Source organism: Hemicordylus capensis, chromosome 4 (genome assembly GCF_027244095.1).
Source record: "Hemicordylus capensis ecotype Gifberg chromosome 4, rHemCap1.1.pri, whole genome shotgun sequence".
Classification (NCBI taxonomy): domain Eukaryota; kingdom Metazoa; phylum Chordata; class Lepidosauria; order Squamata; family Cordylidae; genus Hemicordylus; species Hemicordylus capensis.
Window position 1 is genome coordinate 241,355,605 of NC_069660.1, and position 24,270 is coordinate 241,379,874.

A 24,270-nucleotide genomic window follows, 5' to 3' on the forward strand; every position below is an offset into this window, starting at 1 on the left:
CAAAATTAGTTTGACTGTTAAGAGCTTTCTTTCCCCCCACCCCCATGAAGGACGCTGCATTCCTGCATGCCCACCTTTTACGAGAGCGCAGGCAGGAGGAAAGCTGCAGGGTGGGGGCTGGTAGGTAGGCAGCGTCTCCCCTGCCCCTTAAAGAACCCCCTGCCCTTCCAGGAGTGCATAGAACCAGTTCCATGTACATCTCTACTAAACACCAGTTGCAGGAGGACAAAGGGCATTCTTTCAGCTTTTGCCCGTGTGGGCTTCTCAGAGGCATCTGGTGGGCGACTGTGTGAAACAGGATGCTAGATCCAGCAGGGCTGTTCTTATGTTCTAATCAATAGCAAAGTTTGGTGTTGTTTTTAAAAAGGAAGACAGTTGCCTAATGGGTAGGTCTTAAGAATGATTTTATGTTTTAAAAATGCAGACGTAACAACCACAGCAGTGAACAGTGCTGATTCCTTTTCCATGATATTCTTCTTCCATTCCACCTCCACCCTATCTATCCCCAGTTTAAATAGTAGATAACTTCCAAAAAGGGAGCAGGCATAATCTTGTTTTAAACCATTCAGCACATTCAACATGAAAGCTAGGCTACTAGAGTACTTGATTTATCTCTCTGCTATGCAAAGTGGAAAGGCAAAGCATGTTGTGACTTCTAAATATTTTAAGGGCAGACCAAATAAGTAAGTGACCTAGAATGTTCTGAAGTCGCTCTCGCTCTCGCTCTCTCTCTCTCTCTCTCTCTCTCTCTCTCTCAGCTGGCTAAACAATTGCTTCAGGGAATTGCTTTACTGAGATTACTGATGGAGCCATGCCAGACCTGCCATGACTGGAGTTCACAAAGGTGTTTGCTGTAACAGTACTACTATTTTACATAGTAGGACAAGCATCTCTGATTTAGTTTTCAAAATTGAGTCACATTCTAATTCAGAATAAATTGGATGACATATTTGTATATGAAAGTTAGTTCACCTGCTTTTAAACCTCAGGTTTTGGCAGCTATCGTATTCTGAGATGTTTTTTAAAAATCGGATCCAATATTTGAACAGTTATCTTTCTTTCTATTTAGTTTCTTAGTATATGAAAGCATATTGAAACAATAGAAAGAGGAAAACCCCTACCAGGCTGCCCCCCCCTTCTTTGCAGTGAAGTGTCAGGCCCCTTCCTCCCCATGAGGACAGACCTCTGCCAAATGGTTCATAGGAACATAGGAAACTGCCATATACTGAGTCAGACCATTGGTCTGTCTAGCTCAGTATTGTCTTCACAGACTGGCAGCGGCTTCTCCAAGGTTGCAGGCAGGAATCTCTCTCAGCCCTATCTTGGAGAAGCCAGGGAGGAAACTTGAAACCTTCTGCTCTTCCCAGAGCAGCTTCATCCCCTGAGGGGAATATCTTGCAGTGCTCACACATCAAGTCTCCCATTCAGCTGCAACCAGGGCAGACCCTGTTTAGCTATGGGGACAAGTCATGCTTGCTACCACAAGACCAGCTCTCCTGGGTTCCACAAATGACACTGCCAGATGCTCCAGTTTTCTTGTATTCTCATTTCTTTGTAGCATACATTGGGTAGTAAATGATGCTTCTCTTTCCCCTTTCCACTCACTTTCTTGGGCTTGTTACTTCAACCCCACTGCTACTAATATTGATACTTCATGGACCTTCTCTGATTTTGTGTTAGGGGTGTAGGCTTGCTCTTCCCCCCGCTCTTAGTGGCAGGAAAGCTCTTGCTGGAGATGATAGATGGTGTTCTTCTGCTTTGCTGCCTCCAGCTGTACTAGCAATCTTTTGAAGCTGGGACAGGTAGAGACTTGGACCAGGCCCCACTCACAGCTCTTTGGTGCAGTGAGGTCCATGACTGTATGACCCATTGTGCATTTCCACCCTTGCATGTTTCCTCTTGCTGGTAAATTAACCGGGTGTCTTTCATATGTTTGCATATGAGCTCCCCCCCCCGGGGGTCTTCCTCGCCTGTGGGTCCCTCATCAACCTGCTGGCTGAGTCCTCAGGCAGGAAGGTCTTAGAGAGGTTTGTTCATTAAGCTGCCTTATCCCTGTATTGTGACTCCTCCTAGACAGAGATAACCTAGCCATGGTTATTCACACTCTGACAACATCTTGTTTGGACTACTGTAATGCATGGTATGTGGGGCTGCCCTTGAAGACTACTTGAACATTTCAGTTGGTACAGAATAGAACAGCTAGATTACTAACTGACATTGGTCAAACAGATGGTAGTAATTCAGTACTGAAATAATTCATTTCAATTAGCAAACTAAAAACAATTAGTAATATTATCTTTTATGGTTTTATGTTTTTAAACAAAGTCTCCAAACTGAAGAATGGCATATACCTATTTGTAGTAGGAGTAATAATTATTTTGCTAAGCTTACATAAGAATAACTAGTAAAACAAAGACCTCCAGCAAGAGTGTTTCTGCATTGAATTCTTATCAGATTAACGTTTTTGATAACTTGAGAACTAATAACGAAGTTCCATATGATTAGCTGTAAATAACTTGAATGAAACTTGTGAAGAGAGGAGGTAGGAACAGCTGGTGGGGTGGTGGACTGTCCATCAGCATCACGCATTACTCAGTAGCGGCTGGTGGGCATTGGGGCAGGGGGCAGAGGAGAACCCAGTCACCAAGGAAGGAGCCTCCCCCTTGTTTTCCTCCATAACTGTGGCTTGGGTTTTTACCCAAGCCTGCCAGCATGGAAGAAAATGGAAAAGAAAAAAAGAAAGGCAAGGGGAAAGGCAGAAAGCAGGAAAGGAAGGGCAAAAAGTAGAAGCAAAAGCCAGAAAGGTCTCATCTGCTCTCCCACCAAACAAACAAGCTAGTAAAAGATCAGACATAGCAGCAGCCAAGGAAACCTCCAGAGCCCAGGGCGCTTCCTCCAACCCCTCATCCCCCTACCTGTAACTTCCTCTTTTGGTCTTCCTGGCTGGCAACAGCTACTACTCAAGCTGTTCCAACCAGTCTGATTCCTAGGGGGCTCCTCCTGGCACTGCCCCCAGGAAAAAGGGGGAAATGTGTTTAAAATATACTCCCTGAAGCAACCAGGGCGTGTATTTTTTACCCATTATTTTAGTTCTGCCTAGGGGCACTGCCAGGCAGAGCCCCCTAGGAATCAGACTGGTTGGAACAGCTTGAGAAGAAGTTGTGTCAGTCAATTTTTCATTTTGAAAAAGGACAGGATATACATTTTGGTATGACTGACAACTTTTTTGGTCTGTATTTCTACAGATAGTAATTCTGTGGTTTGAATTTTGTTTTACGGCTGCAGCACTAGCAGGTAAATCATTAAATTGTGTGTCTCTTGTTTATTTTCTCATACACATTTCCTATGAGCCTTTATTCTTTATATACCATTGAAAAGCGTATATAAATATTTGTTTTGTTCTTTTAAATTGCTTGTCCTTAATTTTTGCGTGTTCATCGCCAACATCTACCTTTTCCTCAGTTTGAGGAAGTAAAACATTTACATCATAGTTAAAGGGATGAGTTGTACTGAACTGGTTTCCCTCATCCACTCAAAAATTAATTTAAAAGCTTGTTTTTGATTTTTTTAAAAAAAAGAATGTGGCAGTGTCTAGTACAGTTGCTCTGCTAGTGGAGCATACTTTTTTTGTACAGTCTCCTCTTAGTCTCAAAATGTTTACCTGTGCTTCATTTAAACAAGCTTCAGCTCAACACCATCATCTCATCCATGCAGTGGCAGCCGGAGCGGGTGCTACTCTGGGGGCGGCAAGAGTCACCTTTAAGCGTAAATTAGTAGCTGCTTACCTCCACTACCGCCACACCTGAGAGCTGCTCTGAGCAGCGGCATGCCTCCCAGCACCCGCTGTGGCGTGGGATTGGCCCTGCCAATCAGCTGGCCTCAGCACATACGTGGAGGCCATTTTCTGGCCACACACATGGCTTCCTCCAGCTGGGTGGTGGAGCCGATCCCCCACCGCAGCAGGTGCTGGGCAGTGCACTGCAGCTCAGAGCAGCTTCTAGGTGTGGCAGTAGCGGAGGTAAGCACCTATTAATTTACCTTCAAAGGTGCCACTCTCCACCACCCCAGCGGTGCCTGCACCAGCCACCACTGTATCGATGTGTTGATAGTTATCTGCTTAGCTTGTCTAGCTGGTCTAGCACATTGAGAAAGTAGCATGTTTTAAAAAGCTACCTGTTGTATCATATTGTACGTGATGTAGAATGTGTATACAGCCTAATACATTTCAGAGAATATATCCTTGGTATGATATTACATACTGAGAGAAAAAAGTCATTTAAAAACATGAAATTATGAAAAGGTTTTTTTTTTTAAACCATTGTTAAAATAGTGAAGAGAGGTCTATATTGAATATTTTGACCATGAACGATCCATTTGGGTTCTGTGTAGCAGTGCAGCAGCTGGAAAGTTTAATTATAGGCTGGGAATCCCTCCTGGGATTAAGGAAAGTGTTAGCAGAAGGGGTGAATATTAATGACAGCTGTTTGCCACAGGCCCCAAGAAGCAGAGAGCATGTGGGGGAGGTGGGGGGGAAGTAAAGTCTAATGTCCAGCATATATACTTTAAGCATTTTAGAACCCCAGATTGTTTTTGAAATAATAAGAGTGGGCTTATATTGAATTATTTCAAGAACTTAGATTTATATACAGTGGTACATAAACACACACACACACACACACACACTGTAATTGTTTACAATTAGAACAATATTTTGTGTAAAGAAAAACTGGCATGCCAACACCTGCATGTGTCTTCATATAAATATATCTTGCCCAGCACCAATGAATAATCTGATTGTGCCTGCATTCTCGGGAACAGGCTAAATGACAGTTACAGAGGCTATAGATTACAAGATTACGTCACAGCATTCTCATTGATTTAAATAGGAATTCATTAGAATAAAGGTATTGTGAGTTGTAGTAGTCGGCCATTGTTCAAAGGACCACATAGACAGCAAGTCATCCTACTATATTTTCTTCTTCATCTGTTTCCTGATATATATAAATAGATACTTTTAATAATAATATAGTGTATTAGCAAATCCATTTATTTGAAACTAGAACCATTGTTGGTATTTATTATTTCTTCAGATCTGTAGCCTATTCTGTCCCAAGGGTGGATTCTGTATGCTGAATGCTTTAATCCTGGTGATTTAGAGTAACTGTGGAGAACTGTCTGCTGTTGTTGCATGACAGGCTCATCATCCATGTAGAATGCCTGGTGAAACCAAATCTCCAGTGACTAGCTTGATGGGTGAATTTAAACCCTGTGATTTGACAGTTAACTGGGGATTTTTTTTTAGTTAGTAGCTGTTCTGACATGGCCCAGTATATATGGGGAAGTTTCTAATGGTTTGATTGAACTTGGTTAGTTAGCAGTTATAAGTTAGTTGACAGTGGCCCACATGTTTCTCAGCCATCGAATGGAAGAAGGGATGCAACCTTGGAAGAAGGCTGCAAAGTAGCTGTGGAGAAGGCTGATTCTGCAGCCAAGTGTGCATGGAGGGGAAGGGGGAGCAATCCCCCCACTTCCAAAAGTTCCGTTGGCTTCCAGAAATATGTCTCTGAGGATCCTGCAGCCCTTATGGATGTATTTCTGGATGGAAGCAAGAAGGACATTTGGAAGCAAAAATATCACCCACCCCACAGTGTGCACATATCTACAGAATAAGCCTCCTCCGCAGTCTCCTTGCAAGGGTGCACCCCTTCTTCTGCCATCTTGTGACTGCAGAACATGTGGGCCAGTGTTTTTTCATTATGGTTTTATTATGGGTCCTAATTTGAATCCAGATCATTCATTTTATTTGCCCCCTGTTCTCAATAAATTAGGAAAATAACCTTGGTTGTTCATATATTCTGTATGTGTTGAATGTACTCTAAAGGTAAAATACATAGGGACATAGGAAGCTGCCATCTACTGAGTCAGACCATAGGTCCATCTTGCTCAGTATTGTCTACCCAGACTGGCAGCAGCTTCTCCAAGGTTGCAGGCAGGAATCTCTCTCAGCCCTATCTTGGAGAAGCTGGGGAGGGAATTTGGAACCTTCTGCTCTCCCCAGAGTGGCTCCATCCCCTTAGGGGAATATCTTGGAGTGCCCAGAACCTTCTCCACCCACAGTCCAATTACTTGGTAACTCTATCTGGATAGTGAATACAATAATGAGAAAAAGAAATTGGGAGGGGAAAACCCTGGGCCAGCTCTCATCCTGAGGGGCAGGGAAGATTGGTTGTGGCGGGTTCTCTGACTAGAAATTCTTTAGGACAGTGGTGAGTGAGTGACCTTCGCTTTCCAGCTGTTGTTGTATTACAACTCCCATCATCTCCAGCCACAATAGATTTCTTATCCCTGCTTTAAGGGAAAGTCCCTCCTGACTCTGCTTTTGGAGCAGGGGAAGAAGGTGGTGGCAGCAGCATTTGGTTAAGTAATGAGTGAGAGCCTGGAATCTTGCATTCACCACAATAACACTAATGAAAAGAATGCTGCTTCCTGCCACTGCACTTGCATGGTGAGGCGGGGTGCAGGGTTGTGCCTGGTCACCTGAAGCAGGCATGGGGCCCACCATCTTGGTTTCTCCTCCATGTGGCCACAACTGGCCAATCAGGGGAGGGAGGCAGGCCGATCGAGCCTGGCTGCCTTCATTTGGAGCAGTCGCCCAGAACGGGCCATTTGGGTGAGTGGGGGCCAAGAGACAGCCCTTCAGGGTTTTGGTGGCCTGGAGGGCTGGAAATGACCCCCTCTCGGTGGGTGGCTTGACACACCAATTCAGAGCTTTGGCAGCTTGGGTTGGTGGTGGGTTGGACCACCCCCCCCCCAGTGGGAGAAAGCCTCATGGTGAAATGAGGTCAGGACATGGCACTTGACCTAATCAGTACCCGGCCCTCCCTAGGAGGCGGTCCCACACAGGAGGAATAACTGCACTCTGGTTAGGTACCTCATTGCAAGTCTTATTCCATTGTATTTTAATAAAGTGGCCCTATTTTGCTCCAAATAAATGTGTCCTGTCTTTATTGGGGTCTGGGGGTGCAAAGATACCTCTCTCAAAGAAGATTGCAATCTAAAGCTTGACAGCAAGGGAGATATTAGAAGAGGGTAAAAGAGAAGCAAGCGTAACTTTGGATGAATATGGGCAAATCCAGCTGCACAAACCTAAGCTTTGGAAACGTAGCATATTTTTTTAAAGCCTAGCTGAACTAGCATACAAGTTGGGCTTCAGTTGGGCTTTCTTGCCATGAAATAGAATTATGAATGAAAGAATGGAGGATACACGGGCTAGAGAACAAAAAACATATACAGGATAGTATATATACCGTGTATAGGAGTCTATTTCACACACACAGTGAAACAGTGTAAGATGCCGAATAGAGGGCATTATCAGACTGCATTCCTAATGGAAAGCAAGGTAGTTTTGTTTAAGTGGCACAGAATGGACAAAATGACCCAAATCGCCAAACTTACAGAAGTTTGGCTGCTAATGTGGATGCCTCCTTTTCTTTTGCAGCAGTCATTTGGTTCAGTGGAAATAAAGCCCGTCTCCTCCAATCAGCAGCATGTAAAAGTGCTGTCTTCTCCAGTGACACAGGGGGGTTCAAACCAAGGCTCTCCAATAATTACAATGCACCATGTGGCATCATAGAAACAAGCAGGCATGCATAGAGGCTCTCATTTGAAAACTAAAATAACAAAGAATCTTAGAGGCACCTTAAAAACCAAGACAGTTATGGCTGCAAAAGCTTTCATGGTTGTAATCTACTTCATTATATAATGTCCATGAAAGCTTATGTGTCAGTACATCTGTTAGTATATAAAGAGGCTCTACCCATGATTGGTGTGTAGAACCTAATAGGGTTCAGCGGGGAGAAGTGGGTCAAGCCCGCTCTCCCCGCAGATGATCATCAGGTTAGCCCTGGGCCGCCTACGCGACCAACCGGCTCCATCACGGAGCTGGTAGGGGTGGCGGGGATCAGAGGCCGCCTAGCCCCCGGAAGTCCCAGGATGCCCTGCGCGAGTGTGCGGGGCATTCTGGAGAGACCCCCAAGGCTGGGAGGCTTGGTGTTGGGGGTCTGCTCATGAGTTGCCGCACTGTGGCGACTCACGATCAACTGAACGGGATTAGCAGAGTGCTCACTTCGTTAACCTCATTTGGGGGGACAGTTAAGCGGGCTAACTGTTGGGAGCCGCACAGCTCCTGGTGGTTCCCACATATGGGGAAACTGTGCTGGGCTCCCTTAGCCCAGTTTCCTCCACGTGTGTGAATAGCCTCAAAGTGTCACTAGACTCGTTGTTGTTGGTTGTTTTAGTGTCAAGCGCACACACTTGTTTCTGTGATGCCACATGGTGCCTGTGATTTTAACACTTTTCCCCTGCAAAAGATCAACATAACTGCCACTCTGGAAATGTTAAAACGTACACAATGTGGTTAGAACATTTCAGGCATCGCTTGGCTTACAGATTCCTCAGCTTCTTTTGCACAAGAAGGCACTGCTCATTTCACATAAGTGGGGTCCTTCTTTAATTTTTGGCACAGTTCTGTGTGCATGTGTGTTCTCATGGTGCAGAATATCCATTTATCCCCAGCACAACTTAAGACTTTTATATCATCGCAGATTATTTTGTGTTATTATGCAGAGTGTCAGTGGATACCACTTGACACTTAATCACTCTTCCTTACAGCTCTGGATGAGAGTAAGCATCTTCTGGCCTTTGCTTGTTCATATAATTATATTAGGGGGCACATCAAAGAGCTTTTTCTTTACCTTGTGGGATCCCTGTGTCAAAGTCTGAGAACTCTTGACTCAGACCCATGTCGAAAACTAAAGCTCAGTTGTTTGGGTGAATGGCTGCTGGATTTAAGTCCAGTGTAACTTTCCCCCAGTTGTCAGCAAATGACAAAAGGTATTTACACCTCTCTGTTTAAAACGCAAATGTTCTTCAGTTAACTTTCTGGCATGAGAAGGAAAACACTTCATTAGGTACTTAAAATTCAGGGCAAGAATTCACCATAGGAGTTTCCTGTGTGTCTAGTGGAACTGAACCAAGAAGCAACAAGATGTGGCCAAAGGCTGTATGTATCAACTCCTTTGCTGTGAAGAATGCATTGTACACTATTGCTGTCCATAGTTCAGATAACTTGGCTTGAAGGATTGGCTACCACTGATAAGCAAATTTGTTGGTTTTCTTTTGTTTTGTCTTCCCATCACCACATTGTTTAGTTTGTGCTGGCATGTAAAGTAGTAAGAGAAAATTTTAATTTGTGGAGCCCAGAATGATATGTGTATTTTGTTTTGACTGCTTAACTTAAATGACTGCATTCCCCTCCGCCCCGCTCTTAACACTTTCCTCGCCCAAACCATTATCGCAAAACCTGTTTAGCAGTAACTCTAGTACTCAGCTAGCTGGTTACCAAAGTGATAGTGTTTTGATAAAGAATCCTCCCCTACATCCCTGAAACATTCTGCTGCTGCAGCTACAAACTCATAATTGTACAAATCCATAAGAATAACTGTTTAGGGCAGCATGAGTGAACTTCAGTGCGGGCACCAGAGAATCCTTTGTTTCTTGTCTTTGTCTAGCAACTGGTGTTTCAGCTAACTGGAACAGTTTTACATGACTTTGTGTTGAGCCACTCTCTGGACTGTTGCCCAGATGAGGTACCCACAGTAATTATTGCAAGTAATTGTAGGCTGATCCGCACAACAGATTAGGAAGTGTGGAAAAGTGTTCTCTTCAGCAGAAGTTAAACAGAACAGGTAAGCGAATAATTTAAATTGTACACAAACCGTTATTAAAGTGTTTAGATCCTGACTAGTGTCTGTGGGTTTAAAATGCAGCATTAAAAGGTAATCTATTACTGTGATGTAGGTGAGTCATTGAGTAGATTCACACAATCATCCCAGGTGGGCTGGAAGGGCAGGGGGTGGGGTGGGGGGTTGCACTTAACCTACCTTCCCCCCAGATTACCAAACAGTCCACTCTCTGTTCGCCTCCTGAGCACCCACATGGGCAGCTTTGTGAAGCACAGAGCGGGGCAGAGGGATCCAGAGCTGGAACTTGTTGTTCCAATGCAATGTGTGGCATGCCTGTTGCAGTGGGGATTCCCCCATCAGACAGGTGCTCTGTGCGTCCATCTCTGTGACTCCTTGGGCTGCACGCAGCCCGAGGAATCACACAATACCCAGTAGCCAGGCTAAGGGTGCAAGGGAACCTCAGCTAAAAGTCAGACTTGTTAAGGGGGTTAGCGGGCAGGAAGTGGAGGGATCTGTGAGGATCCCGCTGCTTCTCATGACCAGCCTAACCCTGCTTGGAGTAGCCCAGGCAGAGTTAGGCTGGCTGTGAGAATAGCCTTATTATGTAGGTGAGTCTTTTGCCTGTTTCAGTTTATCTACCTCTTCCAAAGTACTCATGAAAGCTTCCACCTTAAAGATGATGAACTTGCTATAATAGTTGTTGCTGCTGTTTTGATCTGTGTTTGTATATGTATGTAATCTCTGTTCTTCTAAATATTCAGCTTGAATCTACTCCAAATGTTGTTGGCTGTAACCTTGCCTTAGCAATGTTGTGGTTGCATGAGTTGAGCTTGCATTAAAAAGAAGAATCAAAGAGAAATCCTAGGCATTATATGCTTTACATAAGATACATCAATGTAAATGAAAAGATGAAGTGGAAAGTGAGATAAACAATATTATGCAATGTGCTCTAAATGTATGGTTCTCATGTAATTATTTTGCTGTATTTTGGTTTAATGTGCATGTGTTTGCAAGGACTATCACAAAAGTGAAGTTGTAATCGACTTCTCCTTGAAATCCCCCCTATCCATTTTGGTAAGATCTTTGTGCCATGGCTAATTACTAATGTCTATGAATGCATGTTACCAGAAGTGACAAGTAGACAGAAGCAATGTCTGTTAATGTACTTGACTTCAGAAGAGGCCACTAGATTGAATAGATGCAACCATAATGTTCTCTCCTAATGCATATGAGTTTTCCCTCCACATATTAATAAATTATAGCCAGTAGTACATTTGGGATCTCCTTATGTCTCAAAAGCTTTTGAATTGCTTCGCTTGTCAAACAATTAAAACCAGAAAAAGCACCTGGTGCCGATTATATATTGGTGGAGGTAATATCTTGCAATTTAGAATGGTGGACCCCTGTATTGGCAGCATTGTTTTCTTATATTGACAGGACAGCGTGTGTACCAAAGATCAAGAGCTTTTGAAGCCATACAAAAGTGGAAATGGTTTAGATTTTCTGAAATATATGCAGTATTTTACTTTGTATTGCTACCAAAAGAACTGAGATTTCAATCCTGCTCATTGATTTACAAAAACGATAGTTGTTGCCATACACATTAATTGTATTGTACTTGCATCATACTTTACTTATTTGAGATTCAAGAGGAAAAATCTGCCCTAGAACATTGCAGTTAGAAACTAGGGAATGGCATTGTGCTAGAATTGTTTGTCTGTCCATGTCCAGCTTTATGTAGGGAGTTGTCACACCTTGACCAAGTGCTGAGACAGGCTACAGTATGATTTACTAGTTCAGACATGGGCAGCTGAGGAGTGGAAGACAGGAGGCAGAAGGCAATTGTAATCTGGTTGCTTTTCTGGAAGAGAAGGTAAGAAGACTGGAGGAATTAGTTTCTACGAGCTGCCTCATTAAGAAGGATGGAGAGATGGAGACAAAATACAGGAGGTTTTGCAGTAAGGACAACGGCAGGAGGAGACTGTGGAGGAGGAGGAAGAGACCTGTAAGAGATCTGGAAAAATTGTCTGGGGGAAAAGTGACCGTCGGGAGGAGGAGCAGAAAGTATTCTAAACCACAAGAACTATAGCTTTCAGTTTTTCCCATTTTTAGCCTACTTTCCAGTAGGCTTATGAGATCAGCCTGCATTCTGTGTGTGTCCATGTGTCCCCCACACTATCAACTTCGGAACACCTGGAGCAGTATGAACCAAATCAGGTACAGTTGTAGGGACACATAGGGACACCTCAACAGTGTAGTTTGTGATGATGGTATACACCCCAGTCCAAGATGGTGGATGTGTAAACCTTTGAGGAGCAAGTGGGCTAACTTGTGAACCGCTTAACCTATTTGAACCAAATTTGCTACAGCTGTATGGACACATAGAGATGTCCCAATAGTGTAGTTTGTGATGATGTCATCCACATTGATCCAAGATGGTGGACGTATGAACGTTTGAGGCGCAAGTGCACTGACTTGAGGACTGTCTAACCCATTTGAACCAAATTTGATACAGTTGTAGTGGTGACACACAGGGACACCTCAGTGGTATAGTTTGTAATAAAGTCATCCACCCTGATCCAAGATGGTGGATGCATGAACATTTGAGGAGCAAAAGATCTAACTTGTGAACCTCGATTAGAACCAAATGTAGTCCAGTTGTAGAGACAGTGAAAGGAAAGTAGGCTGATTAGTTCTTACTAGAACAACTTGTTCTTAATGAGCCCAGCTCTGAGCATCTCAACAGGAGACAGCTACAACAGGTTACATTGTGTAGAAAGGAAGACTCTCAATCCTTTGAGGGCAGGGGTGACTCCATCACCACTTGCAGGATGAGGAAATGAGTAGTGGTGATTGAAGAAAGGGGGCTGCATTTCTCTGGCACAGTGCAAGGCACTGCAGAAAATAGTAGCAAGGCACTGTTGATGCTTTTTGCAGAGCCCAACATGCAGAAGAAGAAAGACTTTGCTTTTCTTCCACAAAGGTGGGAGGAAAGGAGCAATGAACAGGCCTTTTGCTAGAAGTACAGAAGTGTACTTGCTAATGCGAATGTTTGCGACTGGTGAGGAAGCAAGTGGGTTTATGGAAACAGATTCTGGGATCTCTTTCCACAGCAGGCCCCACACATTCCTTCCCTTTGGCATCTTGACCAGGATTTGAAATCAAGGTCTGATGCTGGTTTCAAATCTAGCTAAATAGAAGACATGGCTAGCCTTAAATAAGTGAGGTAAATAAATGTTGGTGCTAAGGTAATGCTTAACCATGGTTAAGGCAGGATGGGGTATTTGCTCCATAAATGGGAAGAGCTGGGGGGAAATAATAGTTCATGTACTAATCTTCTTATTAGTGCTTGTTTGATTTTGATATTCTAGTAAAACACATTATGTGTGTGCAAAGAATAAAAGAATAAAAAACATCAAATATGCTAGTTCCCATTGCTTTTTTCAAAAATGGGTTTTGCTCTTGTGTGCTGTAAAGTGCAAGTGTAGCATAAATTTGGAAGTTCTTTCAGATACTGAATATGCCGTTTGAGAAGAAAGTCTAGATTGCCTCATTTATTTTGTGATTCAGATGTTTTGAACTGCTAAGTGTTTCCTCTTAAGCCTGTGAGTTTCTTGTAAAGAAACAAAACATGGCTAGTAGCAAGCAGTCCTGTTTCTGTTCTTTAGTTTACATCCAGTGCAGCTATCAGGAAATGTAGGAGTAGCCAGAAAACCTGAATTATTAATGTGATCAATCCATAGCTTTAAACTTAAGTATTATTTATTTGATAAATATATGTATAAATTATCACAACTGAAGCACTGTAATACAAGCAGTTATCAAGGATCATATTTCAGTATGTGTAATAACATGGCATAGAAACTAAAAGAACCCAGTGCAACTCATACAGAAAAGCATGAGTTTCGAGGGAGGACCGTGTTCTGGAAAGGCTCTTTTAAAACGTTTGATGGCCAGGAGTAAAAGTTAGTTTGTTTACTTTTCTTACCCCAGCTCAGTGTTCAATTGAAGCTGATTGAACTAGCAGCTGCAGCTCCATTCTTGAAAGCATCTGAAATTGATGTATGTGCACCTGCAAGATGTCTTCATGGCTAAAGTTGCATAACTTTGAAGAGCGGTTTGTTCATGATTCAAATCAAAGGGTAAAAAACAACCCATGAGAATATACATTAGAGTTAACTTTGTCTTCAGCCATTGTGATTGACAACTGATGGTAGAGCACAGCTGTCCTTGTACCTTTGTCTTTCATTTTGCTGCTTTTATGCATTACACCTGGCACAAAAGGTGATCACATACTAGGCAAAGTGCATTTTTCATGATTTTTCTTTTTGTGAATATTTTGCATAATTGTACATTTTAACTTTAATTCACTGGAATTACCCACCTTCTGCCGCTCCTGATGCCCCCTGCCCCCTGAAAATGCATCTCCTCAGGAACTGCTGTTCACCTTGTGAGATTCCGTAGTATATTGGATTCTGATTTCATATGATTATACAATCAGATTAGTACTAAAATGATAGAATATAAGATTGCTTTTATCTCCCTGACACTCAGGTGGGGCTAACAGTAGCCTTGGCAGGGGCAGTGTGGATCACAAAAACAGCACGGAGGGCGATAAACACCCCTCGCCAGTACTGCTTCTCTGATCAAATTCAGAGACTCTCCTTCAAATCTGCATCAAAATGAAAACAAAAATGGGTAGTCCAATCACATAACATGCCCTTTAGTCCTTAGTGAGCTGGTTATTTTTCTGTATATCATTTTCCTCACCTCCATGATAAATGATAATATGTACCTTTGTTGAACAAATCTCTTTCACCAATAGTTTCTTCCTCTCTTTGACATCTACTAGACTTCTCAAAACTATAAAGTGATTCTTAATGTCTATTTTGATTAATGTAAGGTTCTTTTTCTTTCTTCCTTTCTTTCTGGTGCTTGCAGTGTGGAACAGAAAATATTCAAATTGCTTGCTAGAAGAGTAATTCAGGCTTGCCAATCTTGATAGTGTTGATTAATTACTGTTGATTAATTAGTGATTGAAAAAGAAACTTAATGTTGGCACAGATGAACATAAAATAATTATGAACAAGAAAACTTGCCAGTGAGGGATTTCAGGGGCTGTTAATCTCTTTAACTAATTACAGGTTAAAAACAACTATTGTTTTTTGATTAAAACATTGTGTTGCATTACCTAAGTCCTGGTTTCAGAAGTGAAATCCTTGCAGCATTGACATCAGTGGATATACTGACATGATGTCAGGATTATTGTGAGTACTTTCATTGTAGTTTAGGTGTTGTGTTATTTCTTACAGATAGTTTCACAACAGAAAAGCTGTATATGTCCACGCATATTATTTCCTGTTGCCTTTATTATATTACTCAGTTAAGTCAAACCTGTTCTGAGATTATTTGGGTTTTATATACTCCATGATTTTTAAATGTGACTACAAACTTAATGATAATATTTGCCCATTCGTACTGTTTAGTTAGCATATGTATCACGGATTATTAAACAGATAATTTTTGAAAGCCACATGGGAAACTATTTAAGGGCAGGACAAGGATTTTTCCTGAATTTGATATCTTGAAAAACATGTTTATAACATTCTGAATAAAGAACCGAGGACTCAGCAAGAAACTGCAGCCTGAGGCTTCCCCACTATTGGAATGTGCATGCGGTGGGGAGGGAGCAATATTTGCTGATTTTCCCTGCTTTTGGAAGTGCTCTGTTGCTTTAAAAAATATATGTCCCTGATTGCTGTGTGACCCTTGGGGCCATATTTTCAGAAAGCTTAGGGCACTTCCAGAGACCGCGTAGGAAATTGTTCCCTCTGGACACACACTTGGTAGTGTGGATGAGTCTTCCTGGTGCATCCATACTGTGGTCGTTGGTCAGTATCTCTAAATTGATAATCTAGTGCACATGTGATTTGCCCAGTTCTGTCTGACAAATTCTGGAATGCTTTGGTTTTAAACAATAAAAAATACAAGGCTAGAAGTATTATAGCTATTTGCAATGCCCAGTGGAATAATGTCTAACAGTTACAACTTCAGTCATGGACACTTTCTTGTTTTATTTATTTTTATTTATTGTTAAATTTATATACCGCCTCTCATTAAAACAATCTCAAGGCGGTTTACAAAAGTTAAAACACATAATAAAAATGAATTAAAAGTATTTAGCTAAAAATATAAAAACAATCTGATATTAAAATATATAATATACAAATACAGAAAACTATACACAGATAAAAACACACAGAAGCAGCAATAAAACAATCATGTAAAGGCCTGGATAAAAAGCCAAGATTTAACCAGCTTTCTAAAAACTGTGATGTAGTCTGAGGAGCGAATGGCCACTGTGAGAGCATTCCAAAGCCTGTGGGCAGCAACAGAGAATGCCCTGTCCCGAGTGCACGACAACCTAGCCTCTCTCATTGTTGACACCCGGAGGAGAGCCCCCTCAGATGATCTCATCAAGTGGGTAGAAACCCTTGGTCCATCAGGTATCCTGGACCCAAACCGTTAAGGGCTTTAAAGGTCAAAACCAGCACCTTGAATTGGACCCAGAAACACACTGGTAACCAGTGCAGCTCTTTCAAAATAGGTGTGATGTGATCACACTGGGCAGCTCCAGATAGAACCCTAGCTGCCGCATTTTGTACAAGCTGCAGTTTCCGGATATTCTTCAAAGGCAGCCCCATGTAGAGTGCATTGCAGTAATCCAGCCGTGATGTGACTAAGGCATGGGTAACTGTGGCCAGATCTGCCTTCTTGAGAAAGGGACGCAGCTGGCGCACTAACTGAAGCCGTGCAAAGGCACCCCTGGCTACCGCCTCCACCTGAGCTTCCAAAAGCAGAGCCGGGTCCAGTAATAACCCCAAGCTGCGTAGTTGCTCCTTCAAGGGAAGTGCAACCCCATCCAGAACTGGTAAAATCTCCCCATCCCGATTGGCTCTCCTACTGACCAACATTACCTCCGTCTTGTCTGGATTCAGTCTCAGTTTATTAGCCCACATCCAGCCCATCAAGGCCTCCAATCCCCGATTTAGGACATCCACCGCCTCCCTAGGATCAGATGACAAGGAGAGACAGGGCTGAGTGTCATCCGTATATTGCTGACAACTCAGTCCAAGTCCCCGGATGACCTCTCCCAGCAGTTTCATGTAGATGTTAAACAGCATGGGGGACAAGACCGAACCCTGCGGGACCCTACAGGCCATTGGCCATGGAGCCGAGCAGTAGTCCCCCAGCACCACTTTCTGGACCCTCCCCCCAAGAAAGGAACGGAGCCACTCCAACACAGTACCTCCAATTCCCATACTCAAGAGGCAGTCCAGAAGGATACCATGGTTGATGGTATCGAACGCCGTCAAGAGGTCCAGCAGAACCAACAGGGACGCACTCTCCCTATCTAGCTCCCGGCGAAGGTCATCCACTAGAGCGACCAAGGCAGTTTCAGTCCCATATCCAGGGCGGAAGCCAGATTGAAAAGGGTCCAGATAATCTGTGTCATCCAAGACCCTCTGCAGCTGGGATGCCACCACAGGCTCTATCACCTTGCCCAAAAAGGGCAGGTTAGATATAGGTCTGTAGTTGTCCAGGTTGGAGGGATCAGGGGAGGGCTTTTTAAATAGTGGTCTTACCACTGCCTCCTTGAGGCATGGTGGCATCCTGCCCTCCCTTAATGAAGCATTAATGATCATCTCCAACCATCTGCCTGTACCCTCCCTGGCAGCTTTTATTAGCCATGAAGGGCAAGGGTCAAGAGTGCATGATGTCGCCTGCACACTGCACAGGATCTTGTCCACATCCTCAGGCTGCACTAACTGAAAAAAAATCTGACACAACTGGACCAGATGGTACCAAAGGCACATCTGCCGGAACTGCCAAAACTCTGGAGTCCAGGTCAGCATGGATGCGAGTGACTTTATCTGCAAAGTGGCAGGCAAACTGATCACAATGAGCTGTAGATTATTCTTCCCCCATTACCTGGGGGGATGTGTGGAGCAATATTTTTACCACACGAAACAGCTCTGTTTGTCTGCACTGAGAAGATGCATGGAGGCGGAGAAAAAAGTTTCGTCGCCACCCCCACCGCCACGGAGTAGTCCCTAAAATGGGCTCTAGCCTGTGTTTGATCAGATTTGGCACAACTCTTCCTCCAGCGTCGTTCTAGCCGTCATCCAAGTTGTTTCATTGCCCTAAGCTCTGAGGAAAACCAAAGAGCTGAACCAAGCCGGAGAGGGCGTTTAGGAGCAACCGTGTCAACAGCCCGGGCCATCTCTCCATTCCAGAGATCAACCAGGGCCTCGACAGGGTCACCAGCTCTGGACACTGGAAACTCCCCGAGGGCCATCTGGAATCCAAGCGGATCCATAAGCCTCCGAGGGTGGACCATTCTAATCGGTCCACCACCCATGCAGAGGGCAGACGGATCTGTCAAACTAAATCCTACCAGAAGATGATCTGTCCATGACAAGGGAGTTATCTCAAACTCCCCCACCTCCAGATCATTTATTCCCCGGTCGGCAAAAACCAGATCCAGAGTGTGTCCTGCCATGTGGGTAGGGCCCGATACCAACTGAGACAGGCCCATGGTTGCCATGGAGACCATGAAATCCTGAGCCGAACCCACTAGGGGGGCCTCAGCGTGCACATTGAAATCCCCCCAAAAATAAGTTTGGGAGAACTCAAGGCCACCTCCAAGACCACTCCTGCCAGCTCAGGTAGGGAGACTGAAGTGCAGCAGGATGGTCGGTACACCAGCAGAACCCCCAACCTATCTCGGAGGCCCACCCTCAAGGACAAACACTCAAAATTCTGAGATTGCCTAACTGGGCACCTGGAAATGGGGAGGGTCTCTCGATAGATGACTGCAACGCCCCCTCTCTGGCCCTCTAGGCAGGGCTGCTGCACACTCGGGAAACCTGGAGGACAGAGCTGAGAGAGACCAATCCCACCCAGCTCATCCAACCAGGTCTCCATCACACATACCAAGTCAGCATGCTCATCCATAATCAGATCGTGGATGAGAGATGTTTTAGCATTAACTGACCTGGCATTCAGCAGCAGCACCCTAATCCTTGAAGGAGTGTTCTCAGAGCTCCCAGGGGTCTCAGGGTTGGGAGAAGGGCTAGAAAAAGGAACAGGCCTCAGGAACAGGCCTGGACCATTTCCCCCTGTAACGGCCAGCCCATCTCCCACTGCCATATCTCCCTCTGCCAGCTTCCAGTGGTATTGCTGCCCCCACACAAACCCCACTTTCCTCCTCTCCCAGGCACACTCCTCAGTCTAGCCAACCACAGCTCCACTACTTAACAAAAACCAAATCCAGGACCCAAACAACATATGCTGACTTCTTGATAGAAGAGATGTCCAGAAGATCTTCCAACCCCAGGCAGCTCGCCACAAGGACAAGAGCCCTTGTGCTCTCGCCAAGAGGCTCGCGCCCCTGGCTCAGCCTGAGTTTTAAAGCAGCAGAATCAGCCCCATAGATGGTACACACCTGGAGAAGGTGGGGCAGAAGCAAAAGCGCAATCAATGCCCTGCCCAAGATGTTCCCTCTTCTCTTCTTCTTAGAGAAAGTAATAAAGGTTTAAATCCTGAACATAGTTTGGCTACTTAAATCTCATTGAAGTGTGGGATTTTAGCTCCCTGACTGTGTGCAGGATTGGAGCCAGAGGTTTTTAGAAACCTGTGGTCCGCTTTAATGGAGATTCAAATTAACATGTTGTTATATTAAAACATGCAAAATTGTGATGTAAATAAAGGTGAGCTAGTAGGGTTATCAAGAGGGTTGTCTAATGAACAAGTGAATAATAAAACTTAAAACAAAAAAAGGTGTGTTTTAGCACAGTTTGAATCTTTTGGTATGATCCAAATCCAAAAACTAGGAGAGGAGATAAGCGTAGTCTGGAAATATTGGCCAAGATCCAAAATGTTGCTTAAGCTACTCACTAGAGGGGCTTGTGCTAGCCTGGTGGAATTAAAAATACAGATATCTTCTCATAGTGGTTAGACACATGTACAGACCTTGTTTCTTTTTATAACTTACATTGCAGTGCAATGGTAAAGCCTCCAGACTGGCCATTAAGGACAGGAATTGTTTACAACATCAGGGAAATCACATTTGCTACAGAAGTAGGTAGACTCTTCTAGAGGAACAGCTGTTTGTTGCATAAAACAAGAGTCTTGTAACACCTTAAAGACTAACAAATTTATTTCAGCATAGATGCTACCTCATCAAATGCATTTGATGAAGTGGGTTCTAGCACATGAATGTATATATGGAAATTAATTTGTTAGTCTTTAAGGTGCTACAAAAGTCTTGTTTTAGAAATAGGTGGGTGTATTGTGAAACATTGGCTTTGTTTGCAGGGTGCCTGACTTGCTTCATGTGTGGAAGAACCAGATGGGGAGCTGAGAAATCGTATCAACTAAAGCATTTGATCACTAGAATTATATTTCTGTCAGAGAATAGGGAATCCAAAAAATGTTATTGATTTCCCATTTCTAGCTGGATCTTCAGTTGTTAGGTCATATTCCTGTTCAGGGGTCAATTCAGCGGGGTAATGGCTTGACTACCAAGCCAGAGGTTGCTGGTTCGAATCCCCGCTGGTATGTTTCCCAGATTATGGGAAGCACCTATATTGGGCAGCAGTGATATAGGAAGATGCTGAAAGGCATCATCTCATACTGTGCGGGCAGAGGCAATGGTAAACCTCTCTGTATTCTACCAAAGACAACCACAGGGCTCTGTGGTAGCCAGGAGTTGACACCGACTTGATGGCACACTTTACCTTTAATGTAATTGCTATACCTGCCATATGTGGGAAAATAGGGGGTCTCTTTTTTAAAAGAAAATCCAATATAGGTGCATGCCCAAGGTAAATGAAAATGAATTTCTGTTTGAAGCACATTTGGACTTTTAAAGCATTAAATTCAGCATTTGCATCATGAATAATGTATGTGCATGTAACCCTTTTGTAAGTAAAGCATCTTACAATAACTGAAGAAGCAATGGGTTAGTGCCAATGTTTTTCTAACAAGAAAATGATGAGGCACTAAGCTAAGCTACTCTTAAGAAACTCATCTGTACCAGTGAAGCCTTTACAAAGTGCATTGTAGCTGTCATCAATCAGAAGGATGGAAAGCAAGCTGTTGCAAAGCAACGCAGACTAAATAAAAACAGTTGGCTTTATAGTCATGAAGGAGATGACAAAACTTCAAGAAATTTAAATTTGAATAATAACAACCACCACCACAATGTGTGTGTATGTGTGTATTTCTGTATCACCCAAAACTCACATCTCTGGGCACTTTACAATAAGCAAACAAACAAAAAGTTAAAACATCAGTTAAAATAAATGACAACAGAAAGCTTAAAACAGTAGTTAAAACAAAATAAATGATATAGTAAAAGTTAAAACATTACAACCATTTACATTTTAAAACAACATTTTAAAATTATTTTAAAACTGTTAAAACAATAGTTAATTAAAAGCCTGGATGAATAGGTGCATCTTTAAAATCTTTTTAAAAGTTGTCAGAGATGGGGAGGCTCTTATTTCAGCAGGGAGCGTGTTCCAGAGCTTTGGGGCAGCAGCAGAGAAGGCCCATCCCTGAGTAGCCACCAGATGAGCTGGTAGCAACTGCAGACGGATCTCTCCTGGTGATCTCAATGGGTGGTGGGGTTCATAACATAATATATTGAAGGTTATAACAGGACATTTTAGGGAAATCTTTCCTCCCTTGCAACTTCTATGGATGGGGCCATAACTCGATGACAGAGCATCTGCTTTGCATATAGAAATCTTGGAAAGCTGCTATCAGTCATGTAGACAATACTGACCTTAGAAGGACCAAGAGTCTGACTCCGAATAAGATAGGGATATGCGAATTGATTCAGGTACAAATCGATTTATACCCAAATCTGGCTGATTCAGGCAATTTGGAGACAGAACAAATGGCCCTGTGGTCCATTGGCTAGATTCTGGCACAAATCAAATTGCACCAGATTCAATCTGAATTGATTCGAGATTCAGATTCCTCCTATCAATTTCCTCAGATTCCTAGCTTTCATTAAAAAAGAAAAGAAACAATAAAGCTAAGCTCTAGCCCTTGTAGAAGTGGAGTTATGGAGCAAAATGTATGGACACTATTTTTCCTGTGTTTGGATTCTTTGGTGTATCATAACTTTCCCTCATAATGAATCATGGTACCAGCATTTTGAGGCAGAAAGTGCTATGTGGATTCATAGCACACCTTCATTTCTTCTGTTCATTTTGACTGTCATTGGACAGTGCCAACTGTCAACTGCCATGTGACAATTACATCCCCCTCCCACCCGGAAGGAAATGGGGTACTGCTCAGCTTATGTTCTAGGATTTTTTTCCAAGTGTTTACTCTTCGGTTTTTAATAACCTTTCCTCATAATGAATCCCTGTGAGGATTCATTACACACCAAAGAGTCTGAATACCTCAAAAATTCCTAAAATATAAACTGAGTACCCCAGTGGTATGCAGGCTGGATACCCCAGTAGTATGCAGGTTGGAGGGTTGTTGGCACATGGGATGCCACTAATTCCTCACCCCCACCCACAAAGCAGTGTGGTCAAAATGAACAGAAGAAATGAAGGTGTGTAATGAATCCTCATAGGGATTCATTATGCGGAAAAGTTATTATACACCAAAGAATTTAAACACTTCAATATTCCTAAAAAATAAACTGAGTATCCCACTGCCTTGCAGGTGTGTGTGTAGTTGGCACATGGCAGTTGTGCTAACTTGTCCAATGGCAGTCAAAAAGAACAGAAGAAATGAAGGTGTGCAATGAATCCTCATAGGGATTCATAATGAAGAAAAGTTATTATACACCAAAGAATCCAAACACTTGAAAAACAGTGTCCGCACATTTTGTTCCCTAACTCCCTTTCTACAAGGGCCAGAGCTTAGCTTTAAAAAATAATAATAAAGCTGGGGATCCATGTTAAGGTTAGATTTTTGTATTCTTCCTATGGTGGAAATATACAGTAAAAACTAAAGAAAATCATTAAAAATCAACCAAGTGCCCCACTGCCTTGAAATTTGGGTGGTACGTGGCACCTATGGGGACCTACCCACCACCCAAATCTGGTGCCCCTAGGATCTTTATAAGTGGGCCAAATTGATCCAAATCAAATCAAATCTGGGGAGATTTAGGGGGACAGATTTGGACACAAAACAAATCAGGGTGATTTGATTTGGGCACAAATTAAATTTAAAAAATTGATTTGTGCACATCCCTAGTAGCCTTTCTGTTCCTAATCACTTGATGATTTCTAGAACTAGCTGGGTGCAAAATATACTTTACAAATATTCTTTTGTTTTGTTTATAGAGTGAATGAAGTGACTACTAAATTCTGCTAAATGATTATTTTCTTATATCCAGAAATCGTTTTATAAACTTCATTCTGAAATTCTTGTCTGGCATTTCTGGTTTGTTCTTCTTGCTCTTCTCAAAAATCTGTTTGGTTATTTTCGCTGTTTCCCTCTCTATTACTTATTTGCAGACTTATATAGATATACAGTATATGCCCAATATATATAACCAGCGTATTTTGGGATGCTATGTTATGTGACTTTGCTCTGTACCGTTTTGATATGTTGATGTGTGTGCACTGATATGCCTTAGAAAATTTCAGCATGTTATAGTGGATTCTGTTGTCTTTTATGTGAGCTCTGCTGTTAAATGTAATTTTTCAACAGAGTGTGTGATATATTTCCCTCATATTGAATGTTTTGAATTACATACTTAACGCAGAATAGATGCAGAGTCCTTCCTGTCATTATTGTATGAAGGTTGATTTTTGTGAGTGTTTATAAATTTGCGGTTTGATCATGGTTTCAGGTGCTAGTTCGGGTGCTAACGATACTTAGAACAAACCATCTTGTCTATGTGCATGTGGCCTGTTTATTTATCCAAGGCCATCTGTAAGCTTTACAGCTCAGTGAGAATTTTGAATTACTTTTATAAGGTGGCATCCAGGTACACAGTGAAACAGATATAAGTGGTAAATTAGAGAGTTCATAGTGGACAGGCCCCTATCAGCAAGAAGACTGGTTTTCTAAGAGGATTTTTTTTGTAATTGTCTACTGAATTAAATAAATTATATCTTGATTATGAACACATTTGCAGAAGATTTTTTTTTTTTTGCTTCATACTGGAGCACAACTATGTATTAATGTTATGATTAATAAAATTTAAATTATGACCATGCGGCATATATTTAATATGAGCACATATGTTGATTTAAAGTTATAGCCTTTGAGGTTTTTCATAGCCTATGGTTGACCCATTATGAGTCTTTCTCTCTTTCCCCCTCCTGTGGATTCCTGAACAGAACAAAGAATTTTGTACTGAGTTACCAGGCAGGTTCAGGGCACTTCCAATCTAATTTCCTTGGGTTTCTACCAGCAGAGTTGAGTACAAAGAGTGACTTGTTTAGGAATCCTGTACAACCTACCCAAGTATTAAGTCCCTAAG

At 42.7% G+C, this 24,270-nt stretch overlaps 1 protein-coding gene across 17 annotated transcripts in view; it reads left to right on the forward strand.

The window, feature by feature from the left end:
* Positions 1-24,270, forward strand: part of EPB41L3 (erythrocyte membrane protein band 4.1 like 3) — a 219,037-nt gene that overhangs the window by 70,435 nt on the left and 124,332 nt on the right. The window lies entirely within an intron of this gene.